The sequence below is a fragment of the Thalassophryne amazonica genome, chromosome 19 (assembly GCF_902500255.1).
Source record: "Thalassophryne amazonica chromosome 19, fThaAma1.1, whole genome shotgun sequence".
NCBI lineage: Eukaryota > Metazoa > Chordata > Actinopteri > Batrachoidiformes > Batrachoididae > Thalassophryne > Thalassophryne amazonica.
The window spans coordinates 59358321-59370817 of record NC_047121.1 but is presented as its reverse complement, the minus strand read 5'-3'; the positions used below and the strand labels follow the sequence as shown (position 1 = coordinate 59370817).

General features: G+C 36.9%; 1 protein-coding gene and 3 long non-coding RNA genes across 4 annotated transcripts in view; all 4 read left to right on the top strand.

The window, feature by feature from the left end:
* The window catches only part of LOC117531936, a 303771-nt gene that overhangs the window by 157985 nt on the left and 133289 nt on the right, over positions 1–12497 (top strand). The window lies entirely within an intron of this gene.
* Positions 2308–6340, top strand: LOC117531783. Its single transcript, XR_004566730.1, has 4 exons — positions 2308–2365; positions 5722–5778; positions 6012–6068; positions 6301–6340. It is a non-coding gene; the product is annotated as an uncharacterized LOC117531783 (long non-coding RNA).
* LOC117531786 lies at positions 8611–9229 on the top strand. The gene is made up of 3 exons (XR_004566733.1): positions 8611–8668; positions 8900–8956; positions 9190–9229. It is a non-coding gene; the product is annotated as an uncharacterized LOC117531786 (long non-coding RNA).
* On the top strand, positions 10343–12422 carry LOC117531785. The gene is made up of 3 exons (XR_004566732.1): positions 10343–10400; positions 11209–11265; positions 12366–12422. It is a non-coding gene; the product is annotated as an uncharacterized LOC117531785 (long non-coding RNA).

Sequence of the window (12497 nt, the reverse complement as noted above, 5' to 3'; positions counted from 1 at the left end):
CATAAAGAAGGAATCATATCCTTAAACCTATTTACAGCGCTTTCCGAAAGACTTCTGCTGTAATGAAACTTATTCCCCACTGCTGGGTAGTCCATTAAAATAAATGTAAATGTTATTAAGAAATGATCAGACAGAAGGGAGTTTTAGGAAATACTGTTAAGTCTTCAATTTCCATACCATAAGTCAGAACAAGATCTAAGATATGATTAAAGTGGTGGGTGGACTCATTTACATTTTGAGCAAAGCCAATTGAGTCTAATAATAGATTAAATGCAGTGTTGAGGCTGTCATTCTCAGCATCTGTGTGGATGTTAAAATCTCCCACTATAATTATCTTATCTGAGCTAAGCACTAAGTCAGACAAAAGGTCTGAAAATTCACAGAGAAACTCACAGTAACGACCAGGTGGACGATAGATAACAACAAATAAAACTGGTTTTTGGGACTTCCAATTTGGATGGACAAGACTAAGAGTCAAGCTTTCAAATGAATTAAAGCTCTGTCTGGGTTTTTGATTAATTAATAAGCTGGAGTGGAAGATTGCTGCTAATCCTCCCCCTCGGCCCGTGCTACGAGCATTCTGACAGTTAGTGTGACTCGGGGGTGTTGACTCATTTAAACTAACATATTCATCCTGCTGTAACCAGGTTTCTGTTAGGCAGAATAAATCAATATGTTGATCAATTATTATATCATTTACTAACAGGGACTTAGAAGAGAGAGACCTAATGTTTAATAGACCACATTTAACTTGTAGTTCCTAGGGTTTGTAAGAGTAGAATGGGAGGCAGAGCCTTCAGCTTTCAGGCTCCTCTCCTGTGGAACCAGCTCCCAATTCAGATCAGGGAGACAGATACCCTCTCTACTTTTAAGATTAGGCTTAAAACTTTCCTTTTCGCTAAGGCTTATAGTTAGGGCTGGATCGGGTGACCCTGGACCATCCCTTGGTTATGTTGCTTTAGACGTAGACTGTGTTTCATAATTATTGTATGGCCTTGCCTTGCAATGTGGAGCGCCTTGGGGCAACTGTTTGTTGTGATTTGGCGCTATACAAGAAAAAAGTTGATTGATTGATTGATTGATTTAACTGTTTTAGTCTGTGGTGCAGTTGAAGGTACTATATTATTTTTTCTTTTTGAATTTTTAAATCTTAAACTTTTTATATATATTTTAACAACAATTTTATGGTGTTATACACTAAAATTTAGCTTTTTTGTTAACTGTGTGTGCTTGTATTGCTAATTTATTGTGTTACCCATGTATTCTTTGATGCATGTACTGCGCTTTTATATGCGTATTGAATTGTAGTAAACAAATTTAATCAATCAGACAATCAATCAATCAGTCAACTCAAACTAGCTATCACACTCACAGAATAATTGTGTTTCTAGTTTCAGTTTTCTATCATTTAGCTTCTGGGTATTTAATTTGTGAGTTTTTACTGTGAGTTGTACAGATTGTTAGATTGTTAGCTGCAGTGTCAGAGTGATTTTTCATGTCATTTGCAATGCAGAAAATGAACATGACCACTGTGAGAAACCTCTTGGGTCAACATGTATCAGAGTTAGCGCTGTTCCAGAATGATACAGTGATTGCAGACTGGGTGAACATGCAGCCGCAGAGTGACCTGGACTTACTGGGTCTGAACCTAATGAAAAGAGTGGCGACGTCCACACCAGCTCCAGGTAAAACACAGTCTCAGAAAATCTGAGATTACAGCAGATAACTGATTTAGGATCATTTATGTAATCCCTAATTTTGTTGGGTGATGACATGACACCCACAGTGTCACGAGATAAGGACACGACCATTTAGACTCCACCCGAATCTACAACAATTCCAGTTTACACTGTACCAGTTAATTAGTTCCACTTAATGTTGAAAAGAATATTTTACTTGTATACTGTAGATCTGTGCAGCTCTTTGTTAGGGGTTTTGTATATTTTTTTTGCTATTGCTAATGCTAAAACGTGCAACACGTGTAGTCTAATGTCAGGGGAAACGCACGATGGGTGTTGTCTGATGTTATAGTACAATTTTTAACCAGATTCAATCCCTTTGGCAGGAAACATGACCTCAGGTACAACTGTGGCCACAACACTTTACACACACTTTACTTGAAATTTAGATTAAGCTCATCGCCTTTAATGGTGTAATAATTGATAAATTGGCAGTTTACATCCATATTTATATGCCTTTAGTTTAAATTTTTCAGTCTTCTTAATTTTTTTTTATTATTTAATGTCTGAAAGAAAAAGTTGTTTGTTAATCTTTCAATGCTTTGTGTAACTTTATTCACTCTTAACAGCAGGAAATACAACCAGCTCAAATACAAGTGTGAACACAACCGGACCACTAACAGGCGGTGAGTCTCTGCGACTTATAGAACACCTGTTCACTCACTGTAGTTTGAAGAACGACTGCTTAAAATTACATTTCACACACGATTCTGTGTGGATGCCAGAAAAAAAGATGTTTTGCCAGTTATTGGTAACAGTGTTATTTAGTGTTTAGTGTCATTTAGTGTTACACAAGGAAAATGAAAAATTGTTGTGTGTTGATCACTAATGAAATTCACTCTAATCAGAAGGAAACACAACCAGCTCAAATACAACTGTGGGCACAACCGGATCATCAGCAACAGCCGGTGAGTTGCTCCTACTTGTATTCACATTACACCCCAGCACTCGCTCTACGTTGAAGTACTACTGCATAGCATTACACTTTGCATGCATGAATCCTATGTGGGTTCCAAAAATGACATTTTGACAAAGTTAGTGCTAACTGATGGATTCATGGTGTTACACCAAAAATGAAATATTGTTTATAGAGGTGTATAGCAATAGTCTGTACAGATTTGCCAAACAGGATGGTTTTTGTTTGTGCCTCACTAACTGGTCGAGCAGGCTTTGTAACCACGACACGAGTCAATGGTCTGGAAAATGTGAGACTGGTGTGGACCTTTTAGACTCACCTGCACTCTGTGAGAGCTCCATCTCAAGAGCTTTGCTCCCTTTTTTTAAATTCTTGCTCTTTACATGAACAGGGAGAATATTTGGCAGGTGACAAGAGCGCGTGTTGAAGTCAAGCGAGCATCTTCAACAAAAATAGTGAAGCTAAGAAATAAAATATTAATGTCTGATTATCACACACAGGTTATGTGGTAAAACATCAATAAACACCGACACACCGCCACTTCCTCCTCCTGTCTTTCTGCAACTGCATTTAAGCTTGCGTCGGGCAACTCAGTGTAAGGAAGGAATTTGGAGACGTTTGTGGTTTGGCCTTTGTGCTAGGCCGCAGCAGCCGCACACGGTGCACTTCGGCAGGCTGTGGACGGGCCCGACACACGTGTCCATACATCGTCTTATTTCTCTTTTTGAAAACATATGTTTATCTCCTTGTTGGTTTTAAGTATTTCATGCTCCTGTTATAAGACAGCGATTGTAGCACAGTGGTAAAGTTTCCGTCTGTTAATCAGAGCTTTTGTAAATTGCAGATTCAAATCCTGCGAGTGGTGTTTATTTTTTATTTAACAAGGGTTATTTAACTGCAAGGTTCTGTATTGGGTCCCCTTTTATTTATTATTTATATCATCCCAGTGATTTTCACTAATTATACACCAATAGGTCATCTATCAGTGTCCAGTGATTGTATTAATTATTTATATACCTGGCTGGACATAAGACATAATGAGAGCGCACTGCTTCATTCATGTTATTTCATGACTGTACGTCTGTGACCATGGATTATCTACAGAGGAACAGACGTTTCATACTTGTCTTGTCCTCTTGATAAGAGGGATTCAATAAAATGCAGTGTTTTTTATGGTGTGTGGTTTTTATTTTTTTTTTTTCCACAGCAGAGGCACCATGTCGTGCAACACATTCCAGCTGCTCGCACTGTGTTCATGCACATGCACGAGCGTGCACGTAACCGTCGCCGGTGTGTCGTGCACGCCTGTGCGACTGTGCATCCCTCACGATAGCAGGTGGAATGTTTCGTGGTTCCCTGTTTCGTGTTTGGTTCACAGATTTTCTTCCGGTTTCTGTGTCTTTCGTGTAATGTGTGAAGGGGCCCTAAAGTATGTTTTACATCCATGATCCTGTGTGGATGTCAAAAAAATGTTTTGACAAAGTTTTATTGTTGATTCATAAAAGTTGTTTGGCGCTCATGAATTTTCATGAAATATTGTTGCACGTTGACTAGGGGTGTCACGGTATGCAGAGGTCACGGTTCGGTGCAGCCGTCAGACACTTCAGCACTGTCAGACAAAGTGTAACTGTCAACTTTCTTTTTCAGAATGGAATTTATTGCCAAGTAAGTTTGCACATACAAGGAATTTGATCTGGTGTTATTGGTGCTTATGCAATAAGAAAAAGAAAAGAAAAACACTTCGATAAGTAAAAGAGTCAAATAGACAAACTCTATTCACTTAGTCAAATGTAATGGAATGGGACAGTGCAAAAACAGGTGATTTGAGTACAGATGTTCATTAAATGTTTATGAATTAGATCACATCTCTTGTCTTTCACGTTGATTGAATTTACTGTGCAGCTCGTTTTTTGTTTTTTTTTGCTTTGTCTTTATGTTGCTTGATGTGTCGAGTCAGACTGCCTTAAATATTAAGTCCATTTTCAGTTTGTTTGCTTTTGTGAAAATGACAGCATCTCATAACACCAGAGTCTGCACAGATCTAAAATCATTGTATGCAGTGTTTTTATTCAGCGGTCACCTCATCTGAAATTTCACACCAGTTCATGTAAAACATCAACTTTTGTCATAAGTTGGTGGCATTGTCTGTCTAAACTAGAATGATCGGACTGATTTCAGGCAGAGACTGTGATCCAACACAAATGCAGATCGGTATGCTTTCACTTTTAGGTTCATATTTCAGAAGAAAAAGGTAAATTAACCAATTCCATTTATGCTTCCAAAGTTTCTGGGTAGAATAATGCATTCGCATCTCTTCAAATGTCTGGTTTGCGGTTCCCTCTGATTGGCTCATGCACAGAGAGCAGGCTGAACCCCGCCTCCTGCACACAGCAGGAGATGAGAGGAACACAGTCTATGGACATTAGCAGCGCTACTCGCTGAAATGTCAAAAATTAGGGAAACAAATGCGCATGTGTGGATAATCAAATTGTGCAGTCGTACCATTTATTCTGCATACAGTTCTGTGCATCGAACTTCTGCGTGTGTACCTTATGGTTCAATACAAATACATGTATTGTGGCACCCCTAGTGTTGAGTGATGTTATAGTAGGCTTTACATACATGATCCTGTGTGGATTCCTAAAAATTGTTTTGGCAATGTTATTGTTGATTTGTAAAAGTGTCATTTTTTGTATGTATGAAGTTACATCATAAAAAAAAATTATATTGTTGTTTGTCGAGTGATGTTATAGCGCACTAATAGAATTCACTCCAATCAGGCGGAAACACAAGCAGCTCAAGTACAACTGCAGTCACAACCACCCCACCAGCAGGCGGTGAGTCTGCAATTTACAATACACCTGTTCACTCACTGTAGATTGAAGTATTACTGTTTTAAATTATGTTTTACATACATGATCCTGTGTGGATGGCTAAATATTGTTTTGGCAATGTTAGTGTTGATTTGTAAAAGTGTAATTTTGTACGTATGAAGTTACACCATAAAAATTTAATGTTGTTTGTAGAGTGATGTTATAACGCACTAATAAAATTCACTCTAATCAGGTGGAAACACAAGCAGCTCAAGTACAACTGCGGTCACAACCACACCACCAGCAGGCGGTGAGTCTACAATTTACAATACACCTGTTCACTCACTGTAGACTGAAGTATTACTGCTTAAGAGTATGTTTTACATACATGATCCTGTGTGGATGCCTAAAAATTGTTTTGGCAATGTTATTGTTGATTTGTAAAAGTGTCATTTTGTATGTATGAAGTTACACCATAAAAAATTTAATATTGTTGTTTGTCGAGTGATGTTATAGCGCACTAATAAAATTCACTCCAATCAGGCGGAAACACAAGCAGCTCAAGTACAACTGCAGTCACAACCACCCCACCAGCAGGCGGTGAGTCTACAATTTACAATACACCTGTTCACTCACTGTAGATTGAAGTATTACTGTTTTAAATTACGTTTTACATACATGATCCTGTGTGGATGCCTAAAAATTGTTTTGGCAATGTTATTGTTGATTTGTAAAAGTGTCATTTTGTACGTATGAAGTTACAACATAAAAAAAATTTAATGTTGTTTGTCGAGTGATGTTATAGTGCACTAATAAAATTCACTCCAATCAGGCGGAAACACAAGCAGCTCAAGTACAACTGCAGTCACAACCACTCCACCAGCAGGCAGTGAGTCTACAATTTACAATACACCTGTTCGCTCACTGTTGATTGAAATATTACTGTTTTAAATTATGTTTTACATACATGATGCTGTGTGGATGCCTAAATATTGTTTTGGCAATGTTATTGTTGATTTGTAAAAGTGTAATTTTGTATGTATGAAGTTACACCATAAAAAATTTAATATTGTTTGTAGAGTGATATTATAGCGCACTAATAAAATTCACTCTAATCAGGTGGAAACACAAGCCGCTCAAGTACAACTGTGGTCACAACCACACCACCAGCAGGCGGTGAGTCTACAATTTACAATACACCTGTTCACTCACTCTAGATTGAAGTATTACTGCTTAAGAGTATGTTTTACATACATGATCCTGTGTGGATGCCTAAATATTGTTTTGGCAATGTTATTGTTGATTTGTAAAAGTGTAATTTTGTACATATGAAGTTACACCATAAAAAATTTAATATTGTTGTTTGTCGAGTGATGTTATAGCGCACTAATAAAATTCACTCCAATCAGGCGGAAACACAAGCAGCTCAAGTACAACTGCAGTCACAACCACCCCACCAGCAGGCGGTGAGTCTACAATTTACAATACACCTGTTCACTCACTGTAGATTGAAGTATTACTGTTTTAAATTACGTTTTACATACATGATCCTGTGTGGATGCCTAAAAATTGTTTTGGCAATGTTATTGTTGATTTGTAAAAGTGTCATTTTGTACGTATGAAGTTACAACATAAAAAAATTTAATGTTGTTTGTCGAGTGATGTTATAGTGCACTAATAAAATTCACTCCAATCAGGCGGAAACACAAGCAGCTCAAGTACAACTGCAGTCACAACCACCCCACCAGCAGGCGGTGAGTCTATAATTTACAATACACCTGTTTACTCACTGTAGATTGAAGTATTACTGTTTTAAATTACGTTTTACATACATGATCCTGTGTGGATGCCTAAAAATTGTTTTGGCAATGTTATTATTGATTTGTAAAAGTGTCATTTTGTACGTATGAAGTTGCACCATAAAAGATTTAACATTGTTGTTTGTCGAGTGATGTTATACTGCACTAATAAAATTCACTCCAATCAGGCGGAAACACAAGCAGCTCAAGTACAACTGCGGTCACAACCACTCCACCAGCAGGCAGTGAGTCTACAATTTACAATACACCTGTTCGCTCACTGTTGATTGAAGTATTACTGCTTAAGAGTATGTTTTACATACATGATCCTGTGTGGATGCCTAAAAATTGTTTTGGCAATGTTATTGTTGATTTGTAAAAGTGTCATTTTGTATGTATGAAGTTACACCATAAAAAATTTAATATTGTTGTTTGTCGAGTGATGTTATAGCGCACTAATAAAATTCACTCCAATCAGGCGGAAACACAAGCAGCTCAAGTACAACTGCAGTCACAACCACCCCACCAGCAGGCGGTGAGTCTACAATTTACAATACACCTGTTCACTCACTGTAGATTGAAGTATTACTGTTTTAAATTACGTTTTACATACATGATCCTGTGTGGATGCCTAAAAATTGTTTTGGCAATGTTATTGTTGATTTGTAAAAGTGTCATTTTGTACGTATGAAGTTACAACATAAAAAAAATTTAATGTTGTTTGTCGAGTGATGTTATAGTGCACTAATAAAATTCACTCCAATCAGGCGGAAACACAAGCAGCTCAAGTACAACTGCAGTCACAACCACTCCACCAGCAGGCAGTGAGTCTACAATTTACAATACACCTGTTCGCTCACTGTTGATTGAAATATTACTGTTTTAAATTATGTTTTACATACATGATGCTGTGTGGATGCCTAAATATTGTTTTGGCAATGTTATTGTTGATTTGTAAAAGTGTAATTTTGTATGTATGAAGTTACACCATAAAAAATTTAATATTGTTTGTAGAGTGATATTATAGCGCACTAATAAAATTCACTCTAATCAGGTGGAAACACAAGCCGCTCAAGTACAACTGTGGTCACAACCACACCACCAGCAGGCGGTGAGTCTACAATTTACAATACACCTGTTCACTCACTCTAGATTGAAGTATTACTGCTTAAGAGTATGTTTTACATACATGATCCTGTGTGGATGCCTAAATATTGTTTTGGCAATGTTATTGTTGATTTGTAAAAGTGTAATTTTGTACATATGAAGTTACACCATAAAAAATTTAATATTGTTGTTTGTCGAGTGATGTTATAGCGCACTAATAAAATTCACTCCAATCAGGCGGAAACACAAGCAGCTCAAGTACAACTGCAGTCACAACCACCCCACCAGCAGGCGGTGAGTCTACAATTTACAATACACCTGTTCACTCACTGTAGATTGAAGTATTACTGTTTTAAATTACGTTTTACATACATGATCCTGTGTGGATGCCTAAAAATTGTTTTGGCAATGTTATTGTTGATTTGTAAAAGTGTCATTTTGTACGTATGAAGTTACAACATAAAAAAATTTAATGTTGTTTGTCGAGTGATGTTATAGTGCACTAATAAAATTCACTCCAATCAGGCGGAAACACAAGCAGCTCAAGTACAACTGCAGTCACAACCACCCCACCAGCAGGCGGTGAGTCTATAATTTACAATACACCTGTTTACTCACTGTAGATTGAAGTATTACTGTTTTAAATTACGTTTTACATACATGATCCTGTGTGGATGCCTAAAAATTGTTTTGGCAATGTTATTATTGATTTGTAAAAGTGTCATTTTGTACGTATGAAGTTGCACCATAAAAGATTTAACATTATTGTTTGTCGAGTGATGTTATACTGCACTAATAAAATTCACTCCAATCAGGCGGAAACACAAGCAGCTCAAGTACAACTGCAGTCACAACCACTCCACCAGCAGGCAGTGAGTCTACAATTTACAATACACCTGTTCGCTCACTGTTGATTGAAATATTACTGTTTTAAATTATGTTTTACATACATGATGCTGTGTGGATGCCTAAATATTGTTTTGGCAATGTTATTGTTGATTTGTAAAAGTGTAATTTTGTACGTATGAAGTTACACCATAAAAAATTTAATATTGTTTGTAGAGTGATATTATAGCGCACTAATAAAATTCACTCTAATCAGGTGGAAACACAAGCCGCTCAAGTACAACTGTGGTCACAACCACACCACCAGCAGGCGGTGAGTCTACAATTTACAATACACCTGTTCACTCACTCTAGATTGAAGTATTACTGCTTAAGAGTATGTTTTACATACATGATCCTGTGTGGATGCCTAAATATTGTTTTGGCAATGTTATTGTTGATTTGTAAAAGTGTAATTTTGTACATATGAAGTTACACCATAAAAAATTTAATATTGTTGTTTGTAGAGTGATATTATAGCGCACTAATAAAATTCACTCTAATCAGGTGGAAACACAAGCAGCTCAAGTACAACTGCGGTCACAACCACACCACCAGCAGGCGGTGAGTCTACAATTTACAATACACCTGTTCACTCACTGTAGATTGAAGTATTACTGCTTAAGAGTATGTTTTACATACGTGATCCTGTGTGGATGCCTAAAAATTGTTTTGGCAATGTTATTGTTGATTTGTAAAAGTGGCATTTTGTACGTATGAAGTTACACCATAAAAAATTTTATGTTGTTTGTCGAGTGATGTTATAGCGCACTAATAAAATTCACTCCAATCAGGCGGAAACACAAGCAGCTCAAGTACAACTGTGGTTACAACCACACCACCAGCAGGCGGTGAGTCTACAATTTACAATACACCTGTTCACTCACTCTAGATTGAAGTATTACTGCTTAAGAGTATGTTTTACATACATGATCCTGTGTGGATGCCTAAATATTGTTTTGGCAATGTTATTGTTGATTTGTAAAAGTGTAATTTTGTACATATGAAGTTACACCATAAAAAATTTAATATTGTTGTTTGTAGAGTGATGTTATAGCGCACTAATAAAATTCACTCTAATCAGGTGGAAACACAAGCAGCTCAAGTACAACTGCGGTCACAACCACACCACCAGCAGGCGGTGAGTCTACAATTTACAATACACCTGTTCACTCACTGTAGATTGAAGTATTACTGCTTAAGAGTATGTTTTACATACGTGATCCTGTGTGGATGCCTAAAAATTGTTTTGGCAATGTTATTGTTGATTTGTAAAAGTGGCATTTTGTACGTATGAAGTTACACCATAAAAAATTTTATGTTGTTTGTCGAGTGATGTTATAGCGCACTAATAAAATTCACTCCAATCAGGCGGAAACACAAGCAGCTCAAGTACAACTGTGGTTACAACCACACCACCAGCAGGCGGTGAGTCTACAATTTACAATACACCTGTTCACTCACTCTAGATTGAAGTATTACTGCTTAAGAGTATGTTTTACATACATGATCCTGTGTGGATGCCTAAATATTGTTTTGGCAATGTTATTGTTGATTTGTAAAAGTGTAATTTTGTACGTATGAAGTTACACCATAAAAAATTGTATGTTGTTGTTTGTCGAGTGATGTTATAGCGCACTAATAAAATTCACTCCAATCAGGCGGAAACACAAGCAGCTCAAGTACAACTGTGGTTACAACCACACCACAAGCAGGCGGTGAGTCTACAATTTACAATACACCTGTTCACTCACTGTAGATTGAAGTATTACTGCTTAAGAGTATGTTTTACATACATGATCCTGTGTGGATGTCTAAAAATTGTTTTGGCAATGTTATTGTTTATTTGTAAAAGTGTCATTTTGTACGTATGAAGTTCCAACATAAAAAAATTTAATGTTGTTTGTCGAGTGATGTTATAGTGCACTAATAAAATTCACTCCAATCAGGCGGAAACACAAGCAGCTCAAGTACAACTGCAGTCACAACCACCCCACCAGCAGGCGGTGAGTCTACAATTTACAATACACCTGTTTACTCACTGTAGATTGAAGTATTACTGTTTTAAATTACGTTTTACATACATGATCCTGTGTGGATGCCTAAAAATTGTTTTGGCAATGTTATTATTGATTTGTAAAAGTGTCATTTTGTACGTATGAAGTTACACCATAAAAGATTTAACATTGTTGTTTGTCGAGTGATATTATTGCGCACTAATAAAATTCACTCTAATCAGGTGGAAACACAAGCCGCTCAAGTACAACTGTGGTCACAACCACACCACCAGCAGGCAGTGAGTCTACAATTTACAATACACCTGTTCACTCACTCTAGATTGAAGTATTACTGCTTAAGAGTATGTTTTACATACATGATCCTGTGTGGATGCCTAAATATTGTTTTGGCAATGTTATTGTTGATTTGTAAAAGTGTAATTTTGTACGTATGAAGTTACACCATAAAAAATTTAATATTGTTGTTTGTAGAGTGATGTTATAGCGCACTAATAAAATTCACTCTAATCAGGTGGAAACACAAGCAGCTCAAGTACAACTGCGGTCACAACCACACCACCAGCAGCCGGTGAGTCTACAATTTACAATACACCTGTTCACTCACTGTAGATTGAAGTATTACTGCTTAAGAGTATGTTTTACATACGTGATCCTGTGTGGATGCCTAAAAATTGTTTTGGCAATGTTATTGTTGATTTGTAAAAGTGGCATTTTGTACGTATGAAGTTACACCATAAAAAATTTTATGTTGTTTGTCGAGTGATGTTATAGCGCACTAATAAAATTCACTCCAATCAGGCGGAAACACAAGCAGCTCAAGTACAACTGTGGTTACAACCACACCACCAGCAGACGGTGAGTCTACAATTTACAATACACCTGTTCACTCACTGTAGATTGAAGTATTACTGCTTAAGAGTATGTTTTACATGCATGATCCTGTGTGGATGTCTAAAAATTGTTTTGGCAATGTTATTGTTGATTTGTAAAAGTGTAATTTTATACGTATGAAGTTAAACCATAAAAGATTTTATGTTGTTGTTTGTCGAGTGATGTTATAGCGCACTAATAAAATTCACTCCAATCAGGCGGAAACACAAGCAGCTCAAGTACAACTGCAGTCACAACCACCCCACCAGCAGGCAGTGAGTCTACAATTTACAATACACATGTTCACTCACTGTTGATTGAAATATTACTGTTTTAAATTACGTTTTACA